The 23,413-nt window shown below is 45.2% G+C and overlaps 1 long non-coding RNA gene across 5 annotated transcripts in view; it reads right to left on the bottom strand.

Moving 5' to 3' along the window:
- The window catches only part of LOC103345356 (uncharacterized), a 227,216-nt gene that overhangs the window by 12,204 nt on the left and 191,599 nt on the right, over positions 1–23,413 (bottom strand). For 3 of the 5 annotated variants that reach the window (XR_011381153.1, XR_011381154.1, XR_011381155.1), the window contains 6 exons: positions 17,976–18,079; positions 4,470–16,301; positions 2,364–3,245; positions 2,078–2,186; positions 1,713–1,912; positions 786–993 (listed from right to left, as the gene is read on the bottom strand). This is a non-coding gene — a long non-coding RNA (uncharacterized lncRNA). Of the gene's footprint in view, positions 1–784; positions 994–1,712; positions 1,913–2,077; positions 2,187–2,363; positions 3,246–4,469; positions 16,302–17,975; positions 18,080–23,413 lie in introns of those variants that run through there. The other 2 variants (XR_011381133.1, XR_011381135.1) reach the window with 2 other exon arrangements.

Genomic DNA, 23,413 nt, shown 5'->3' with positions numbered 1-23,413 from the left:
ATGAGAAGGTGAAAAAGTCATGCCAAGATGGCCACTGACAACAGAAACTGCCAGGCAACAGGCCATGCTTGGATGGCTTCAGAAACCACATGACAACAGAGCCTACTGACAACAGGCTGTGATTGGATGGTTTCAGAAACTGCCTGGCAACAGAGCCTGGCTGGCAACAAGCTGTGATTGGATGGCTTTGGAAACTGCCTGGCAATAGGCTGTGATTGGTTAGGGCATAGACCGCTTCTTGAGCAGATTGGCTGCCTTGGATATATAAGCAGCTGTAGCAACTTAAATAAATGAATCTGTGCACTGATCCCCTCTGTCCTGTTTTCACCCAACTCCCGGGGTCTGTGTGGTGACTCTGAGCCTCTTGCCTCCACCACACTTCTCCTCTCAGGATGAATCCTCTGAGAACAAATCAACTAGAACAAAGACATGACAGTCAACATTCCTTCACATGATCTGCATCATGTTAGGACATGGCTTGCTTCCTACTTACACATGAAATAAGGGTGTCCACCCTGCCCTCAGGTGAAGAAAGGACATTCACCCTTCAATCAACTGCCTGCACAGAGTTCCCTCATCAGGTGAGAAAACTGCAGTCACACCTCCCTCAGGTGAGGACAGGACCTTCATCCTTCCTTCAGGTGCAATGAAGGCATTCACCTGCCCACTTCCATCATGTATGGCAGAGGGCTCACCTCTCCACAGTGGAGTACAGAGAAGTCACCCTTCTGTTGGTGTGACCAAGTAGCCTTGACCCTATTATCAAGTGCAGAACCAGCACTCACCTGACACTCACATGGCACTTCCTTCACCCTTCCATCAGACTGGCACAGGGCCTTCAGTTTTCTAGCAGACAAGGGCAGGACATTCTCCCTACCATCTCCTGAGCACTGCACATACACTCAGACCTCACATTAGGACAAGACCTCCACCAGGCCTTCATGTCGGGACATGGCACCCATCTTACAATCACATTAGGAAGTGACCTACAATCTGTCAGGTGAGAGAAAGTGAGTACTGGGTTAGAATAATCCAGCAAACAGGGTGTTCACATTTCCCTCAGGAGATGCCTTTCAAACTTTTGTAAATTGAGAACACAGCGCTTGCTTTTCTGCCCACTGAGTTCACAAACTTCACGCTTCCATTTTATGAGGAAAAGGTGTTCCATCCCACAGGTGAGCACAATGATTGCTCTTCCATCAGCAGAGTATATAGCATTCACATTTCCCTCAGGTGAGCAGAGTGCATTTACTCTGCCCTCAGGATTGGAAAGGGCATTCACCATTCCACCAGGTGAGGACACGGCATTCACCCTCCATTGTGAGAAGAATGTTAACCTTACCATCACAAGGTGAAATGGCATTCACATGTCGATCAGGCAGCAACATGGCCTTCTCCTTTCCTTCTACTGAGGACAGGGTATTCAGAATTCTCTCACATAAAGACATGACCTTCTCCCTAACACCCCTTGAGGAAACTATATTCACTCTACAGACATAGGATAAAGATGCCCAACCTTCCCTCAGGTGAAGAAAGGATGCTTCCTCTTCCATTGGCTGGGTACACAGAATTCACCTTCTCATAGGAGCATTGAGCTTTCCATCAGGGGAAACAGGAAATTCACTTACCATCACCTGAGTACCTTTCATTCACCCTTCTATCACATGAGGGGACAGGGTCTTCACCCTATCTTCACCTAATATGAAATTCACCTTACTGCCCCATTAGGACATGGCCTCCAACATGCCATCTGGTGAGAAGGTATTCACAGTTCCATCTGGTGAACACTGATGACAATATTTCATTTGGTAGAGGACTGGATGCTCCCACAGCCCTCCATGAGAAGGCATTCAAATTCTGTAAGCTTGGAACATGGCGTTTGCTCTTCACTCCAGCGAGGTCAGACTTCTCCCTTTAGGTGAACAGAAGCTGGTAATATTTTCACAGGAGTGTACTACTGATTACTCTTCTATCAGCATAGATTCTGTCCCTTCCATGAAGGGATGCACCTTTCAACCTACTTAACCATAAGATGAGGGAGTCTACCCATCCCTCACATAAAGAAAGCACATTATACCTTCCATCAGCTGAGTCCACAGAGTTCACTCTCCTATGAGCTGGAGAAACTGCATTCATGTTCCTGTTGACAATCAGATCTTCACTCTTCCATCAGGTCCTTCACCTCCCTGATGTCATAATCAGGACAGAGCATTCAAATTTTCATCATGCTAGGGTACAGGGTTCACCTCTCTATGCCCATGACAGCTTGTTCATCCTTCCATAATAGGCCTACATGTACTTCACTCTATCATCATATGAGAACCCTGAACTTCCCCACCACTCATATGACAAACTTTCTTTACCATTCCATTAGGAGAAATGATGGTGTTTGCTATCCCACAGGAGTGTTCATGTGATTATCCTTCCATCATCATGGAACAAGGCACTCAGCATTCCTTCAGATGAAGAAAACACATTTACTTTTCCTTAAGTGTGAGAAACAGCATTCCCATTCCACTAAATGGAGACATGACCTTCAAAATTCCATTGTGTGATGACAGAGTGTTAACAACGCTATCACAAGAAGAAATGGCATTACCACTTCCATCAGGTAAAGACATGGCACTCACCCTTCCCACATGTATGAACAAGACACTATCCCTTTCCTTAGTCAAGCACTGGGAATTCACCAATCCTTCATTTGAACACCTGATCTTCACCTCTCACCATGTGAGGACATGGCTTTCAGTCTACTGACAAGAAACATCAAGGTGTCCACACTTCCCTCAGGTAGCAAGGACATTCCCCTACCATGACCTGGGAACACAGAACTCACCCTTCTACCATGTGAGGAAAATGTGTTCATGTTTACCTCAGTTTGAGGGCAGGACCTTCCTCTTCCATCAGGTGAAGACAGGCCATCCAATGAGGACACCAAATTCAAAGGTGAGATATGTGAGATGACAGCCTTCACCTCTAGATAGTGGGGGACAGAGCATCCACCTATCCATCACATGACCTTCACCCTATTGTGATGTGAGGACCCTGCACTCTCCCAGAATGTACATGACAACACATCAATCACACTTCCATGGGATATGCACAGAGTGCATAGTCTTTTACTTGGAAAGGATACAGCATTCACTTACATTGCTAAGGATCCTGCTTAGAAGACTTTCTTGCTATCTTCACATGAGGACACACCATGCACCTGTTCTTTCATTAAAACATTGCCTTCTCTAAAGCTGTATTGTGAAATATAGGAAACTTGTATAACATATAATTTTTTTTAAAAGGAACAGAACATGTTTGCCCTTCTGTCCTGACAAGACTAAGATGTCACCCTTCTATTAGGTGATGAGAAGGCATTTTGTATCTCACAGAAGAGTTCAAATAAGTGAACTTCCATAAATGGTGAATAGGACACGCAGCCTTGCATCCAGCAAAGACAGAGCCTTTACTCTTCCCTCAGGATTGTAAAATACTTCTATCACCCCAACAGTTAAACAGGGCATTCGCACATTCATCAAGTGAGGACTAGGCATTCACATCACAATCACGAGATAAAATAGCACTTACTCTTCCCTCATAGGTAAAGAAGCCATCCTCCTTTTCCCATGTAGAGGATGGGGCATCTAACATTCATCATGTGAAAACCTGATCTTCACCTATCTCCATATGAAGACATGGCTTTGACTCTACTGACACCAAAAATGATATACACACCTTCCCTCAGAAGAAGGAGGCCATTCACCTTCCCTCAGCTGAGAACAGGGAGTTCACCCTTCAACTATGTAAGGAAACGGTGCCCGCACAGTACTGGCACTGTGGCTCAGAGAGTTAAAGTCTGGCCTATGGTGCAGGCATCTCATATGGGCATTGGCTCGAGTCCCAGCCATTCCACATGTGATCTAGCTCTCTGCTATGGCCTGGGAAACATTAGAAGATGGACCAAGTCCTTGGGCCCTTGAACCCACGTGGAAGACCCAGAAGAAGCTCCTGACTCCTGGCTTCGGATCAGCTCAGTTCTGGCCATTGTGGTCATTTGGAGAGTGAATCAGCAGATTGAAGAATTCTCTCTCTCTCTCTTGCTCTTGCTCTCACTTTCACTCTCACTCTAGCTCTACCTCTCTGTCTTTCAAGTAATAAATCTTTTTTTAAAAAAGAGGTGTTCATGCATCCATCAGTTGAATACAGGACCCTCCCTCATTCCTCAGGTACAGAAAAGACATTCATTTTCCTATTCAATGAGGACACCACATTCAAACTTCCAACATTTCAGGTGTCAGAGTTCACCTCTCCATGGCTGAGGACAACTCATTCATCCCTCCATGACATGACAAGACCTTCACCCTATTGTGATGTGAGGAACCTGCATTCACACAGACATAACATGACACATATCAATCATCCTTCAATCACAAGGGCAGAGGCTGCTCAAACTTCCAACAGGATAAAAGAATACTCACCTTTAACCATTACCTGCAGACACTCCATCCACCCTTCCATCATGTGAGAACAAGACCTGTATCTTCACGTGAAGACATTCCCTTCACCATATTCTCACACTGTAATATGGTCTTCACCCTTCACCCTGAACTCAGAGAAGGAGAAGGCATAAGGCCTTCTTCAGGTGATTACTGGGTGATAATTTTCAGTCACAAGTGAACAAGTAGACATTAACGCTTCCCTCAGAGTGAAGGCATTCAACTTCTCTAAAATGAGAATGCCATAGTTGCCCTTCTGTCCAGTGATAAAAGGCATCAGTCTTAATTAGTGAGGAGAAGGCATTTACTATCTCAAAGGAGAATTCCAATGAATGTCCTTTAATCTGCAAAGAATAGGACATTCAGTCTTACAAGGACAGAGCATTTACTCTTTCCCCGGGATTGTAAAGTACATCTAGTGTTCCACCAAATAAACACATGACATTCAAATGTCCATCATGTGATGAAAGGGCATTAAAACTATCACCACAGGACAAAATGGCATACACTCTAACCTTATAACTCAGGTGACCATGCTACCTTTCATCTGCTGAGTACAGGACACTGACCATGCCAGCACATGAAGACATGATCTTCTCCCTGTCACCATGAGAGGACAAGACATTCACCCTGTTACATAACAAATGAGGTTTCCAACTCTTCTCTCAAGGAAGGAAGCACATTCCCCATTCATCAGATGAGAACAATCTACCCTTTCAACATGTGAGGAAAATGTGTTCATGCTTCCTTCAATTGAGGAAAGGAATTTCCCTCTTCCCTCAGGTCCAAAGAGACCATTCACCTTCCCATTCATTGAGGATACCACGTTCAGACTTCCTCCATGTGAGGTGACAGGGTCCTTCTCAACATGGCTGAGGACAAGACATTCATCCTTCCATCACATGATAACAGGACCTTCACCCTACTGTGATGTGAGGAACCTGCATTCACCCAGCCCTCATAGGACAACACATCAATCACTGTCCCCTCAGGAGTGCACAGAGTGTTCAAACTTCAATTAGGAGAGAACAGAAGATTCATCACATCATTACATGAGGACTCTGCATTCACCCTTCCATCACGAGGAAACAGGAATTTTAAGGCCATCTTCACAAGAGGATACTCCCGTCGCCATATTCTCACATTATAAAATGGCCTTTATTATTTCTGTCAAACGAGGAGTTGGGCTTTTGCTTTCTTTAAGTATTGGTTGATAATTCTTCAGTTTGTAGTGGACACTGGGTTTGCACTTTCCTTTGTGAGCACAAGACATTCAAATTCTCTCACATGATGATTCAGAGTTCACCTTATGGCCAGTGATGAAACAGACTTCACCATTCCATGAGGGTAGGAAATGACATTCACTATCTCTCAAGATAGGTCACGAGAATGCCTCTCTCCACATAGAGCAGGGTACCCAGTCTTCCTGCCAGGGATGACAGAATCTCCTACAAGTTGAGAATAATGTGTTCTCCATCCCCCAGCAGAGGACAGGTGCAGGCTCGCCATTCACTTTCCCATCAATGAGGGCACTACATCCATGCATCCATCATGAAGATAGGATTTTTATCCTTCTATCACATAACAAGACCTTCACCCTATTGTGATGTGAGGACCCTGCAGTCACCCAGAACTTACATGTCAGCACACCAATCACCATTATGTCAGATATGTACAGTATGCTCTAACTTTGATATGCAGAGGACAAAGTGTTCATCCTGCCATCACTCAAGAAATCTGCATTAACTCTTCCTTCTTGAGAGAACAGGACCTCCTTGCTATCTTCACATGAAGACATTCCCTTCACCATATTCTCACATCACAACATGGCATTCACTCCTCTGTCAGAAGAGAAGGCATTTGGCTTTTAGCTAAGCTCTATGTGATACTTCTTCATACTTAGTGGGCATGGTGTTCACATTTACCTTTATGTTGAGAGGGAATTCAAATTTTCCAAAGGAAGAATGTCCTTCAATCAGTGATAAAATAGGCTTCACCATTCCCTTGACTGACAATATGACACTCCTTTTCTCAAAGGGGACTTCAAGTGAATGTCTTCTGCTCTGCAGAAAATAGGGCTTTAACCTTCACTACAGTGAAGACAGAGTCATTACTCTTCCCTCAAGATTTTACATACATTTATCCTTCTACCAGATAAACACAGGTCATTCAAAATTCAAACATATGAGTACAGGATGTTAACATTTCCATAAAACAAAATGGCATTGCTGTATCCCTCATCAGTGAACAAATAATCCTCCGTTTCTTCTATGGGGGAGAAGAAACTCACCGTCCCTTCCTATGAAGACATGCTCTTCATTGGGTCACTATGTGAGGATACGAAATTCATCCTGCTCACACTTCAGATGAGGCCGGCCAGCCATCCATCAGGTCAGGAGAGACATTGCTCTTCTATCAGCTAACAGAGTTTGCCATTCCAACATGTAAACAAAATGTAGTCATGTTTCCACCATTGAATGAGGATCTTCCCTATACCACCAAGCCATTCATTTCCCTTTCAGTGAGGACACCACAATCAAACAACCAACATGTGAGGTGACAGAGTTCACCTCTCCATGGCTGAGGACAGGGCATTCATCCTTCTAGCACATGACAACAAGGCCTTCACCCTACTGCAATGTGAGGACCCTGAATTCATCCAGCTGTAACATGACAACACATCAATCACCTTTCAATCAGATGTGCAGAAGGGAGTCCAACTTCAATTACAAGAGAACACAGCATTCACCATGCCATTACATGAGGAATCTGTATTCACGCTTCCATCACGAGAGAATAGGCTGTTCTGCTATCTTCACATGAAGACATTCTCTTAACCATATTTTCATATTATAAGATGTCAATCATCTTTTGCTCAGATGACGACCAGACATTTTGCCTTCTTTAGGTAAGTACTGGCTCATAATTCTTCAGTCTGAAGTAGACATTTTTTGTTTTACAATTCCAGTTATGAGGAGAGGGCATTCATATTCTCAAACATGAGAATGTGGAGTTTCCCTCTCATGGCAGTGGTGAAACAGAGTTCTCACTTGGTTAGCTGAAGAGGCAAATTCTCAGAGGATTTCACAAGAAAGTCTTTCCCTTTGCAGAGAATAGGATATTCAGCCTTACATTCAGTGATGACAGAGCCTTAACGCTTCCTTCCGAATTATAAGGTACATTCATCTTCCCATCATATAAACAAAGTTCATTCAAACTTTGATCATGTGATGACAGAACATTAACACTACCATCACAACACAAAATGGCATTCTCCCTTCCCTATAGTGAAGAACCCACCTTCCATTTATTCTGCTGGGGGCAGGACAGTAACTGTCCTTTCACATGAAGACATGGTCTTCACACATCACCATGGGAGATCAAGTCATTCATCCTGCTGACCCATCAGATGTGGCTGCCCACAATTCCCTCAGGTGAGGACAGAAATTCCCCTTCCATGACTTGAGAACACAGAGTCCATCTTTCAAACATGTGAGGAAAATGAGGGCATTCTTCTCTCAGCTGAGGACAAGACCTTCTGTCTTCTATTAGGTGCAGACTGGCCTTTCACCTTTCCATTCAATGAAGACATAACATTCAAACTTCTAACATTTGGCAGGACAGGGTTCACCTCTTTTTGTCTGATGATGAGCATGTAACCTTCCATCACATGAAAACGAGGCCCTCACCCTGTTACGATGTAAGGAAGCTGAATTCTCTCAGCCCTAACACCCACACATAAATCACCATAATGTCAGGGGCATAGAAGGTGATCAAATGTCAATTCACCATACCATTCCATAAAGACTCTGAATTCATCCTTCCATCATGAGAAAATAGGACTTCCTTGCAATCTCCACATCAGTACATTGCTTTCAGCATAACACAGCCCTCACTCTTCTGTCAGGTGAATAAAAGGTATTTTATTTTCTTCAGCTAATAACTAGATGAACATTCTTCAGATTATAATGGAAAGTGTGCTCACATTTCCCTATGGGTGAAGATGGCATTCAAAATTTCTAAATGGAGGATGGCCTTCAATCCATTTACCTAATGCACTTCACCATTCCATGAAGTGAGAAGACGGTAGTCATATTCTCACAGCAAAGTTCAAATCAATGTCGTTCCATCCCCAAAGAATAGGGTGTTCATCTACCCTTCAGTTAAGAAGTCTTTTTCTTCTATCAGGTTTACAAATACATTTATCTTTCCACCAGATAAACACAGTGTTTTCAAATTCCAATCAAATGAGTACAGGGTATAAGAACTTCCATCACAAGAAAAATGGACTTTGCCCTTCCCCCATAAGTGAAATAATCACCTTGTTTTCCTCTTCTGAGGACAGGACACTCACCATTCCTTCACATGAAGACAAGATCTTCACCCTGTCACCATATGAGGACATGACATTCCTCCTGTTGACACATCAGATGAGGCTGCCCGGCTTTCCCTCAGGTGAGGAAGGGCAGTCCCCTTCCATCAGCTGAGAACAGAGTTCACCCCCACACACAAACACACACCCCATGAGGAAAATGTGTTCAGTGTCCCTCGGTTGAGGACAGGAACTGCCATATTTAAGGAGGTGAAGATAAATCATTCACATTCACATTCACATCAATGAGGACACCACATTCAAACTTCTAACATGTGTCTGACAGGATTCACCTTGTCATAGCTGAGGACAGGGCATTCATCCTTCCAGCACATGACAACAGGACTTTCACCCTATTGTGATGTGAGGACCCTGTATTCACACAGCCCTTATCTCACAACACAACAATCATCATTCTATCAGATACTTACAGTGTGATTTGACTTTGATTAATAGATGACACAGCATTCACCTTGTTATCCAACAAGGAGTGTGCAACAACACTTTCAATATGAGAGAAAAGGACCTGCATGCTCTCTTTACATAAGAACTTAGCCTTCACCATCTTATCACTATGCAACATGGCCTTCATCCTTCTGTCAGATAAAGAGAAGCCATTTTTCTTTCTTTACCTAAGTTCTGTGTGAAAGTCCTTCAGAATATATTGGAGATTGTGTTCACACTTCCCTTTTTGTGAATTGGGAATTCAAATACTCTAAAGGGAAAATGTCCTTCTGCCCACAATCCAGATGGACTTCTCCATTCTATTAATTGAGGAGATGACATTCATTCACTCACAGTTCAAGTGAGTGTGTACCCCTCCACAAAGAATAGGGCCTTCAACCTTCCCTCAACGAATATGGAGCCTTTGTTCTTCTCTCAAGTTTTCAGGTAGACATTCCCATTCCCATTCAATGAGGACACCACATTCAAACTTCCAACACGTGATGTGAGAGGGTCCAGCTTTCCATGTGTGTGCACAGGGAATTTACCCTTCCATCTCATGAAGACCTACCTTCTCCCTACTGCAATGTGAAGACCTTGAAATTACACAGCCCTAACACTACAACACATCAATCGCCATCTCATCAGATGTGCAGAAGGTGGCCAGATTTCAACTAAGAGTGGACACATCATTCACCATTCCATTATATGAGGACCCGGCATTCACACTTCCATCACAAGGAAATGGATCTTCAAGCGATCTTCACATGAAGACATTCCCATCACCATATTCTCACATTGTAACATGGACTTCAACCTTTTTTTCTGATGAGGACTGGGCTTTTTGCCTTCCTTAGTTAAATATCAGTTGAATTCTTTAGTCTTTAGTGGACAATGTGTTTACACTTCCCTTTGTAGGAGAGGTAATTCAAATTCTCTAATGTGAGAACATGGTGTTCATACTTCTTATCAATAATAAAACAGAATTCACACTTCCATGAGGTTGGAAAATGGTATTCACTATTTCTCAGAACAGTTCATATGAATGTCTTTTTCTCCACAGACAACAGAGCATCTGAAGTCACCTCCTGTGAATATGGAGCCTTTATTCTTCCCTCAAGATTGTAAATATCTTTATCTTTCCACCAAATAATCACAGGTTGCTCCAACTTTCATCATTGATTACAGGGCATTAACAGTGACATCACAGGACAAAATGACACTCGGCACTCCTTCATAAGTAAATAGAGCCTCCACCCTTTACTCTGCTAAAGAGAGAATACTCACCGTCTCTTCATATGAAAACATGATCTTCACCCTGTCACAATGTGTGGACATGTCATTCATCCTGCTGACACATCAAGTCAGGCTTCTTAACCATCCTTCAGGTGATGGGGGGAATTTCCTTTCTGTCAGTTGAGAACAGAGAGTTCACCCTTCCACCATGTTAGGGAAATGTGTTCATGCCTCCCTCCATTGAGCACAGGGCTATTCCCTCCCATAACATACAGATTGGCTAGTCACATGCCATTTCAACTAGATAACCACTTTCAAACATCCAACATGTGAGATGATAGAGTTCATGTCTCCATGCCTGAGGACAGGGCATTCATCCTTTGATCATGTGGCAAGATCTTCACCTTATTATGATGTGAGGACCCTGAATTCACACAGCTCTTGCATAACAACACATCCATCACCATTTTATCAGATGTGCAGGAGGTGCTCAAACTTTGATAAAAAGAGGACAGAGCATTCAGCCTGCTATTACACAAGGATTCTGCATTCTCTCATCCATCACCTTCATGAAATCTTCACATGAGGATTTTCCCTTCACCATATTCTCATATCATAACACAGCCTTCACCTTACTGCCAGATGAGAAGATAACATTCACCCTTCTGTACTTTGGTAGTGGCTGACAATCATATGGCCTGTCATGGACACATTGTTTATAATTTCTTTCATGAACATTCAAATTCTCTAACATAGTAATACAGTGTTTGTCCTTCAGTCCAGTGAAGAAACTTATTGCATTCTTCCATTAGGTGAAGAGATAGCATTCTGCTTCTCACATGAGAGGTCAAAATAACGTCCATCCAAAAGCAGAGAATGAGGCATTCAGCCTTCCCTCCAGTGAAGACAAACCATCTAATCTTCCATGAGGATTGCCAAGTACATTTACCATTCCATCATAAGCCATTCAACATAGGCCATTCAAAATTCAATCACGTGGGTATGGGGCATTAACATTACATCCACAAACAGCATTCACCATATCCCTCATAAGTGATTGTCATCCTCTCTTTCCTCTGGCGAGCACAGGACATCACCATCCCTTCACAAGAAGACATGATCTTCACCCTGACCCCATGTGAGAACATGGCATTTGTCCTGATGACACATCAGATGAGGTTGCCCACCCTTCCTCAGGAGAGGATGCACATTCCCCTTCCTTCAGCTTACAACAGAACTCACTCTTCCACCATGTGAGGAAGATGTATTCATGCTTCCCTCAGTTGAAGATAACATTCCCTCTTCCATCAGGTGCAGAAAAACCATCCTCTTCCCCTTGCAATGAAGACACCAAGTTCAAACATCCTACATGTGAGGTGATAGGGTTCTCCTCATCATAGCTGATGACAGGGCATTCATCTTTCCATCACATGACAACAAGGCCTTCACCCTTTTGTGATGTGAGGACTCTGCATTCACCCAGCCCTACCAATACAACACATCAGTCACCATTCCACCAGATGTGTAGAAGTTGACCAAACTTTGATTACAAGAGGACAACATGCGATTATATGAGGACTCTGCAGTCGGTCATAATGAAAGAACAGATCCTTAATATCTTCATACCAGGACATGCCCTTCACCATATTGTGACACTGTCACACAGCTTTCTCCCTTCTTTCAGATGAGGTGTAGGCATTTAGCCCTCTTTAGTTGAGTACTGACTGAAAATTTCACAGTCTGTAGTGGCTGTTGTGTACACATTTCCAATTGTGAGGAGAGGGCATTAAAATTCTCTAATGAAGAATGTCCCTCTGCCTGGAGATGAAACACCACATGGTGAGGAGTTGGCATTCAATGTCTCACTGTCTTTCAAGCATTTGTATTTCCATCTGCAGAGGATGGCTTTCAGCCCTCTCTCCTGTGAAAACAGTCTTTATTCTTCCCTCAAGATTGTAAAGTCTAGTTATCTTCCACAAGATAAACACAGGGCATTCAAACTTCCAGCATTCGAGTACTGGGTATTAACACTACCATTAAAAGATGAAATGAATTTCACCCTTCCCTCATGAATGAGAAAATGGTCCTCCCTTTCCTCTGCTGATGTTAGGACATGCACCGTTCCTTCACAAGGAGATATGATCTTCACCCTATCACCATGTGAGGACTTGGCATTCATCCTACCAACAGATTAGACGAGGCTGCCCACCCTTCCTACTGGTGAGGGAGGACACTCCCCTCCACCAGCTGAGTACACAGAGTTCACCTTTTCATCACGTGAGAAAACTCTATTCATGCTTCTATCATTTGAGGGCAGGACATACACTCATTCATCCGGAGCTCTCATGAAATCACTCTTCCATTTGATGAGGACACAGCTTTTTCCTTATTTTCCTGTGAGGGCATGGGGCCACCTCTCCATGACTGAGGATAAGGCATTCACCACTTTAGCCCACTACGACACAACACTCATCCTATCACCGATTATATTCATCCAATACTCACCTGATTATACTTCTTTCTCTTAAACACAAGGCTTTCAATCGTGCAACCTTGCATCAGGAAAAAGGCAAAGCATTCACTCTACTATTATCTGAAGTCTTACCTACACCATTTCATCACATCATGATTTACACCTTCACCCTATCTTCAAGTGAAGATGTTGCATTCACCTTACACACACCTTTAGGACATCACCTTCAAACTTCCCTGAGGTTAGGAGAAGGTTTTGGCCTTCAGTCAGGAGAGTACCAGGTGATAATTCTTCATACACTAGATGGTAGACTGTTGACATTTTTCATGGTGAAGGGTGGGTATTTAACCTTCCAGAAAGTGATAATTTGGTGTCTGCCATTCTGTCTGGTAGAGACATAGCTTTCCCCATTGCTTTAGGTGAGAAGTTGTTCATCCCACATTGTGAACAGATCAACCCTTTCAACAGAAGAGACTAGGACATTCCCATTACCTCAGCTGAAGAAAAGCCATTCACCATTATTTCAGGTAAAGGCACGGCCTTCACATATTCACCAAGTGAGAACACAACTTTCACCCTTCTGGCATATGAAATGAAGCTGCCCCCCTTCCATCAGATGTGGGGAAGATACTTCCCTTCCCTCAGAAAGTACACAGAATTCACCCTTCTATCAGGTGAGACAACTGCATTCCCTTTGTATCAGGTGATGACAGGACTTTCACTATTCCATCATTTTTGGACAGAGTTATTACACTCCCATTCCATGGCTCACAGTTTCAAACTTCTATCATTTCCAGGCACAGGAGTCACCTTTTGGCATTGGGACAGGGCATCCACTCTTCCATCATATGACAACATGGTCTCCTCCCTAAGGTAAATGTTTGCAATGTGTTTTCAGATGAAATTCACATAATGATACATCCTTCATCTTTTCATCATGCTAGCAAAGGGATTCAATGTTCTTCAGGAGAGGACAAGGTGTTTACCTTAACTTCACTTGTGGACACCTCATTCAGCCTTCCCTTATGTAAGCCAAGATCTTCACCTTATTTTCACATTAGAACAAGGCATTCACCCTTAAAACATTTTGCAGAGAATGACCTCAGCCTTCTGTCAATAAGCACTAGGTAGAAATCCTTCACTGACTAGACTCAGGATGCTCATGCTTCCATGGGTAAGGGAAGGGCATTCAGACTTATGTGAGAACATGGTGGCTGCCCTTCTGTCCAGTGAGGACACAGACTTCACTATTCCTTAGGTGAGGAGATGGTGCTCATCTTCCCACATGTGGGTACATGTGATCCCTCTTCCATCCACAGGGAATAGGGCATTTATCTTTCTATCTCATGAGGACAAAGACTTACTCTTCCTCTCGGCATCTGAAAGCACATGGACCATTCCAGCAGATGAATCAGGGCACTCACCTTACATCATACGAAGATACCATATTAATCACACCATCATGAGATGCAATGGCATCAACTTCTTTCACATATGAACATAACATCACCTTTCCCTCAGGTGAGGACAGCCATTCACAGCATCCCTTCAGGTGAAGACACAGCTTCCAACCTCTCATCATGTGAGAACATGGTTTCCTTCTGCTGAAACATGAGATGAGGGTGTCCACCCTCCCCTGCAGATGAGGAGATGACATTTCCCCTTCCAACAGCAAACTCTGTAGAATTCACCCTCCATCAGGTTAGGAAACTCTATTCATGCTTGCACCAGGTCAATATAGGACACTTGCACTTCTATCAGATGTAGAGAGGGCATGCACCTGTCCATTTGGTCAGGTCACAACATTGAACTAATGGAATCAGGAGGCTCGAGGTTCACCTCTCCATGCCTGAGAAGAAGGTATTCACTGTTCCATCACTTGACAGCATGGCCTTCACCCCACCATCATGTAAGGACCCTGCATTCCCCAGACACTCACATGACAACACATCCCTCAACCTTCCATTAAGTGAGAACAGACTCTCAACCCTCCATCAGGAAAGGGCTGGGCATTCACCCAACCATGATTGAGGACCCCACATTCACCCTTCTATCACAGAGGACAGAAACTTTCCCCTATCTTCATGTGAAGAGATGGAATTCACCTTTCTTCAATGTAAAGAAGAGAAGGCAGTCAGCCTCCCATCATGTGAGTACTGGGTCCTAGTCTTTTAGTCAATATGGAATAGTATGTTCACACATCCCTTAGTGAGAAGAGGGCATTTAAAACTCTGTATGGTGAGATCATGCTGTTTGCCTTTCTGTCCAATGAGAACAAAGACTCCATCCTTCCTTAAGTTGAAGAGCAGGTATGCACATTCTCACAGAAGTGACCACGTGATTACTTTTCCATCAGCACAGAATAGGGCATTTGTGATGACAGAGACTGAGTCTTTCCTCAGGCTTAGGAAGAGCGCTCAAAGTTCCACCCAATGAAGATGTGGCATTCACCCTTCTATCATGTGAGAACAAGACTTGAACCCTACCAACTTGCGAGGAAGTGACATCTACACTTACGTCATGCGAGTGCTTGGCATCATCCATACTCTCTGCTGAGGACAGGACATTCCCCCTACCTACAGGGTTTCATCATGAAAGGACATGGCTTTCATCCCATGGACTCATGAGAAGAGGGTGTCCACCCTTCCCTTGGGTGAGGAAAGGATGTTTCCCCTTCTATCAACAGAACACAACCCCCCCTTCCATCAGGTGAGGACAGGACCTTCATTTTCCAATTAATGAGAACACTGGATGCAGACTTCTGTGAGGGCACATGGCTCACATCTCCATGATGATGCAGCCTTCACCCTAACATCATGTGAGGATCCTGCATTCACAACACTCACATGATGATACTTCCTTCATGTTCTATCAGATGGACATAGAGCATTCAACCTTCTATCAGGAAAAGACAGGGCATTCATCCTACCATCAATTGAGGGATACCACATTCACCCTCACTTCAACTCCAGGACAGGATCTCAAAATATCTTCATGTGAAGACATAGCATTCGCCTTACTCTCATGTAAGGGCACAGCTTTCCCCCACTGTCAATAAGGAGAAGGAATTTGGCTGTCTTCAGCTGAGTACTGGGTGACAATTCCTCAGTCTGTACTGGACAATGTGTGTTCACATTTCCCTTTTTTGAGGAGAGGGTATTCAAATTCCATAAGCTGACAGGACAGTGTTCGCCCTTCTGTTCAGTGATGACACAGATTTCAACGGTCTCTTAGTCAAGGATGTGGCATTCACTATCTCACAGGACAGTTCAAGTGAGGGCCTTTCAATCTGTAGGGAATGGGGTGGGGGATAATTCAGCCTTCTCTCTAGCGAAGGCAGCATCTTTACTCTACTCTCATGATTGTAAAGTCTGTTTACCATTCCACCAGACAAACACATGCCATTCAAACTTCCATTATCTGAGTACAGAGCATTAGCAGCACTTTCACAGGAAAAAATGGCCCTCACTCTTCCCTTACATGTGAAGAAGCCATCCCCTCTTCCCTATCTTGAGGTGAGAAGGGGGCATGTTTGCTTCCATCAGCCAAGTACACAGAATTCACCCTCCCATCAGGAGAGTAAATGACATTCACACTTCTGACAATGAGGATTTGACCTTCTCTCCAATCATTTCTGCACACGGCATTTAACTCCCCGTTCAATGAGGACACAGCATTCAAAATCCCATCATGTGAAGGCATGGGATCCACCTTAGCATCACTAAATTCACACAATTTTTTCTACCATCACCTGAGGATTTGACATTCACGTCTCATCAGGTGATGTAGGGAATTCACTCCATCTTCACATATGGACACAGCATTCCTGTTAGTACTGCATTTGGACATGGCCTTCACCACTCCATCAGCTAAGAAGGTTCTCATTATCCCTCACAAAAGCATGAAATGATTATCCTTGCATCAGTAGAGAATAGTGCAGTCACCATTCTATCCAATGAAATCAGGACATTCACTCTCCCTTCATGTGAAGGCAGAATGTTAATACTACTGTTAGTTGAGGAAATGGCATTCACCTACCAAATAAGGAAGCTGCATTCTTTTCCCTGAAAGAGCTGAGGGGGAAGGGTCCTGAGAAGTAGTCCTCTGCCCAGGGGATGGGATGAGGCTGGGACCCCTCAGCCACTTTCCCCCAGTGAGGGTCCCTACCATAGACCCATATTGTGGCAATGCCTGAGAACTGCCTGGTACAACCAGGGACACCTGGCTTCAGTCCCTCCTAACACCCACACCCATTGGAGGGTCTACCTTCACTACCTGCTCTCCTATACCATGGCCATTAACCCACCGCCCCCAACCTCACTGTTCTCCACAGTGACTGTGTCTCCTGCACCATGACCCTTCTTCATCCCAGGTCTTCTCAGCACCTCAAGCCCAGCATCCTGCAAGGGTCCTGACACCTAACTCATCCATGTTTCAAGCTATGCTGCTGACACGTGGTCCTGAACAACCCCAAGACACCATCCTACCTGTATGTCTGAGCCACCTCCCCAGGTCTCTTTCCTATAGCTGTCCTGGGACAATGTTGGGGACAGACCCCAGGCCTGACTCCTCCAGAGCAGGCCACAATTCTCCTCCGAGCACAGAGACAGGGGCAGGTTGCCCCATGCTACAAACCCTTCCTGTGCTGGTCTTCCTTGTTGTGTCCCCATAGAGAGGTTCCATACAAGTGGCCTCCCCTAGCTGCCCCTCATGTTCTTCCTCTAGATGCTGCAAGTCTGCTTCCATGCCCCCACTGAACTGTTGGAAACCACATGACTGAGGACCCAGACTCCTGCCCCATGTCCAGTTCTATTCTGGTCCACTCTCCCGAGTGGCTTACTAGGCCATTTATCATTGACCCAACACAGACCTGAGCCTGGAATGTGTTGGGCTGGCCACAAGGCCCAGACCCTAGGCAGAAATGTCCTGTATCAAGAAAGGAGTTTCTGCAAACAGAACTTACCCTGAGATGAGCTGGCGCAGATCCCCAGACTCACTGCCAATAGGTATGTGGGGGGGAGGCTTGCCGTCTTCCCAGGGAGTCACCAGCAGCCCTGCTTGCCATTCCTGCAGTTCACAGAAGACCTGCGTTACAGGCCAGAGCCCCAAGGTACAGAACAGGACAGCCCTGCCCTCTCCTGCACACTGATGGAGCCCAGAGTCTGTGAATGAGGGCCCACTAGGTGAGGACGACCCTCATCTCCTCCAGGAGCTGCCTGTCTGTGCCCACTGATCGCTGGTAACAGCCACTGCTCACTCTGAGGTCACCAGTGTCCCAAGGACCCCCACATTCCCAGCTGCAAGACTGAAGTCCAAACCTCTCACAGTGCAGTGCTGAGAGTCACAGGGTGGCTTCCCCATGCCCTGTTCCTCAGCTCACAGTGCACGACAACTGCACAGTGAGACCAGTGACACCCAATATCCAGAGGGCAGGAAGTGGTCTACTCCAGAGGACATGGGCATATATGGGCCACGCGGGTCAGTTGCACTTCGCAAAAGCCTATGTCTAGAATCCATCTACTTTTGCCCAGGGCACCTCTGGTCTAGAAAACCAACACAGGCCAGTTCCTCATCAGACACTGCTGTCCTCTAACTGCCAGGGGACAGGCAGGGTGGTACTTGGTGATGGTGACACCATGAGTCTAGAGCCATGTCACAATGCCACCCTGCCAGCTCAGCAGCATGGGGTCAGACTGCTCAAGCCCCTGCATTTTCTGATTTTCACAGAGGTGGGTTCAGAGATCTCCCCAGGATCAGGTGAGCAATGAAGCTCTATAGCAGGTAGATCAGGAACCCAGGCATGCCTGCGCCCACTGTTCCCTGCATGACAAGGTCCCGAGATTTGGCAGCCCTACAGTTCTTCCTCCTATGACTCCTCTACAATCATACACATATACATATATGTTTATCTTTAAAGGCCTTTTCCTTCTTAATAAATGTGCTTCTTTCCAGGGTCTTTCTAGTGTCTGTGACCTGAACACTGCCTGACATAGATAGCATCCCTATTAGTAAGTAACAACAAATTAAAAAATCTACAAAGCCCCCAACACTCTGCTGTGGGTCTGCATGGCATTTTAGGCAATAAAGATGTCCTCCAAAGTGGTTAGGGGCCCGGTGTCCAAGAGCAAGAAGACTTGCTGATCTGTCAGGCAGGCTACACACCAGCATGAGACAGGAGAGGGTGTGCCCAGGGTGAACTCCAATGTTGGACCCTCTGTTTTCAAGGGAGTTGAAGAAGTGGCACCAGGACAACAGACAAAACCCTTTAGGGGCTGGTGGCCTCCAACAACCTTGGGACAGGGGCACCAAAACAGAGTAGAGCTCCTCTGTCCCTTGTTACCTTCCCTGCTCTGAGCACTTGCTCCCGAGTGTGCTGAAATCATCTGATATACACAGGGTGGCAACAGTGAGTGCAGTGTCTGTAACCACCTGATGGTACGTCACTGTCCACACTGGCAGACATCAGGAGAGAGCTCTGCAATCCCTTGTGTCCCAGCAAAGAGGTCAGAGGAGGCTGGGCAGGGCCCAGGAAACAGAGCCTGGGATTCCACCTACTCTCATCTTGCAATGCAACGCACACACCCAGAAATGATCCTTAACCAATCAATACATGGGCACCCACCATCAGGTCGACTCCCAGAATGAAACATCACAGTCATACCCCTGTCAACTTGGCCCCCATGTGCATCTGCTAAAACCATGTACCCTCTCCAAAGAAAGGCAGTGGCCAGCCATGCTCACTGCTCCTGCTCTACTGGTGTGCAACAAAGTTATGCTGACCCTCCACCCTGGAGGTGAAGGCCATGGGTGATATCCACTCTTCTCAAACATACTGAACCTCCTACTATGGTGCATGGCAAGCAAAGCTCAAAGACCATGACATAAAGCCACAGTCTAAATCTAAGCCCAGTCCTGAAGACAAGGTCTTCTTCCCCTTGATTTTCATGGAGCTCACTGGTTATTCACATAAACATTTCTGCTCACCTTTTATTGTGTCTAATATAGGCAATCATGTTGGCAGCACCATTACTACACAACCTTCAGTTCCTGCACACAATAGCTACTATGACACCTGTGTAGACAGGAGTGTCTCACCTCTTGGTGGCACAGACTTTTCTATTCCTGCATCTACCTGGGATCTCAAGGAACATTCCCACATTGGGAATTCAAAAGTTGCTGTTCCAACCCTGAAAGAAAATAAGGATTTTGAAGTGACCCTGACCCCTGAAGAAGGGCCAGCTCTTCCATGGTCACCTGTCCTGTCTTGGTGTCACATGGGGAAGGCATGCTGGGCGCTCCCCCATATTTGGGAGCAGAAGAGAACATGCCTTAGTCTTGACCTTTCCAGCAGGACTGGGCTGTCCCAATGCTGCTCCTGCTCAGCCCCAAGCACAGCACATTCAGGACTCAGCGCTCAGGAACCCCCAACCCTAGGATGTCAGCCCCAAAAATGGATCCAGGGTTCAGGTGGAACAGATATAATTCCCTGGCTCCTGAGCCATCAATTTAACCTCAATATTTACCTGAAACCATATCATAAAACACATCCAAAATGGACAGTTAATAACCTTAAATGACAATATCAAACACTTCATAAAATGCTGAAAAACATGGTGACAGAAAATGTGTAGGTCTGACAACAGAGGCAGAAAATATAAAAGGTTACTTTATGGTATACACAAGGTTGAAACTTTTGAGTAAGATTTCACATAAAAAAAACTAGGCCTGTGCCATGGCTCACTAGGCTAATCCTCTGCCTGCGGCGCTGGAACTCCAGATTCTAGTCCCTGTTAGGGCACCAGTTCTGTCCCGGTTGCTTCTCTTCCAGTCCAGCTCTCTGCTATGCCCTGGGAAGGCAGTGGAGGATGGCTCAAGTGCTTGGGCCCTGCATCCACATGGGAGACCAGGAGAAGCCCCTGGCTCCTGGCTTTGGATTGGAATGGTGCACTGGCAGTAGTGGCCATTTTGGGGGTGAACCAATGGAAGGAAGACCTCTCTCTGTCTCTCTAACTCTGCCTGTCAAAAAAAGAAACATAAAAAAAAAAACTAAAGGACAAATAATAAAAACAGGGCTAATAATCACAACCTGTATGACAAAAGTTCAGCATTCTTGTCTAGGTTATTCTGAAGGTGGCTGTGGGAATGAAAAGCTACCTCCTTCATTAACCCTTGCCCAAGTGATGTAATACAACCCAGCACCTTCCCTCAAGTCCAGGCACCTACAACCATCAGAAGCCTAACCTATTGCATTCCCCTTAAAAAAGAAGTGGCTTCCTTGTGTCCCACAGAATCTCCTTCCTTGGAATGAATGCACACCATGTACTGAGAAAGATACTCCAGAGTATTAGCTGTGGTTATCTCGAGGCTGGAGGAGTATATGTTCTTTCTTGTATTTCTTAAGTTGAACAGAATTTTCTTCAGGAAATAAGAGGAAGGATGGTTATTAGCCCACATTCTTTTTTGTTTTATTTCAAGATTTGTCTTTGTTTATTTGAAAGGCAGGGTTAAAGAGAAGGAGAGAGAGCAGGGGAGAGAGAGAGAGAGAGAGAGAGAGAGAGAGAGAGAGAGAGAGAGGCAGAGAGAGAAGAGAAGAGAAGAGAAGAGAAGAGAAGAGAAGAGAAGAGAAGAGAAGAGAAGAGAAGAGAAGAGAAGAGAAGAGGAGAGAAGAGGAGAGAAGAGGAGAGGGGAGGAGAGAAGAAGAGAGAAGAGAAAAGAGAAGAGGAATCTTCATATACTGGTTCACTCCCCCAAATGACCACAACGGCCAGGGCTGGGGCTGACTGGAATCAGGAGCCAGAAGCTTCTTCCAGGTCTCCCCACATGTAGCAGGGGCCCAAGTATTGGGCCACCATTGGCTGCTTTCCCAGGTGCATTAGCAGGGAGCTGGAGCAGAGGTAGAGCAGCAGGAACTCAAACCCAGCATCTATATTGGATATTGACACTGCAGACAGAGACTTAACCTGTTGCACCACAGTGACAGCCCACAGCCCAAGTTCTTAACTGTACATAATACAAATCAGTTCTCACTTATAAAGAGATGATGGATTTATTTAAATTATATGGGCCTGGAGAAGCCACCTCCTGCCAAGATACCACCTGCTGCTTGAACCCTGTCTTGACTCCCCTTCCCAAAGACAAGCCATTTCAGCAAGAAGCAGCCAAAGCAATCAGGTAATGGAAGCAGCCCCAGAGGTCATGCCCATCTGTCCCAAGCTGTGTGCCCAGAGATGCACTCTTCACTCTAAGAAGCAGCTGCTGTTTTAGGGACCCTGGGCAACAGTTGCCAGTGTCAGGACCAGGAGCATCTGCCCTTCTCCCTGGGGGCCAGGCCTCAGGGCCACATCAGTCTTTTCCTTCCCTGGCTACGTGGGGTAGCGATGGGGTCTCACCAGGTGAAATTGCCTACAGGCACCACTTTAATGAAGCTGTCACTGTATATATGTAGCCTATGAGAAAGCCACTTGATGATGCACGGAGCTATTATAACACAACTCACTCTTATAGGAGCTGCTCACATATGGAACAATCACACCTTTCATGGCTTGTTTACTGTTTAAAACATGTGCCTTTCTCCATCTCTGCTGTGCTCTGTGTGAGTAAAGAAATACCCTCTGCACCATGGCTCAGGCTCAGATACCTGAAAACCCAGAAGCCCTGTCCTTGAATGGCCCCTAAGTGCTCAATAACCTTTCACGTAATCTAAAATCCGCCTGACACAGCTTTTTGCTGAATTAAAAGTTGATAAATTTTTGGATTAAATGTTAATCCTCCTGTGTGGCAGGGCAAGAGAGGCTCCAAATTACAAGGAGGGCAATAACCTCTCTAAAATCCTCCTAGATTTAAAATATTTCAGGATGGGTCCCATTAAAAAAATTGAGGGGACAGTGCTGTGGTGTGGCAGGCAAACTAATGCCTACAGTGCCAGCATCTCATGTGAGCATCGATTCTAGTCCTGGCTGCTCTACTTCCCATGCAGCTGTCTGCTATGGCCTGGGAAAACAGTAGAAGAGGGCCCAAGTCCTTGGACCCCTGCACCCTTGTGGGAAACCCAGAAGAAGCTCTTGGCTCCTGGCTTCAGAACGGTGTAGCTACAGCCACTGTGGCCAGCTGGGGAGTGTACTAGAGGATAGAAGACCTCTCTATCTCTCTCTGCCTCTCCATCTCTCTGTTTAACTCTGATTTTCAAATAAAATAAATAATTCTTTTTTCAATAAATTGAGAGCTTGATGGAAATATGAAAAAGTTCAGGCCTACTAAGTACAATCAGCCAAATTCGATAGAAGGGGCATTTTTGTCTCACTGAAAGGCACACACACATGTATACACACAAATGTGTACACTCACACACGCTTATATGAATACATGTGTGACAGAATTATGAAAACATGTGGGATAACATCT

This window comes from Oryctolagus cuniculus, chromosome 12 (assembly GCF_964237555.1).
Source record: "Oryctolagus cuniculus chromosome 12, mOryCun1.1, whole genome shotgun sequence".
Classification (NCBI taxonomy): domain Eukaryota; kingdom Metazoa; phylum Chordata; class Mammalia; order Lagomorpha; family Leporidae; genus Oryctolagus; species Oryctolagus cuniculus.
The sequence above is the reverse complement of the archived record's forward strand: the minus strand, read 5'-3'. Positions and strand labels throughout refer to the sequence as shown.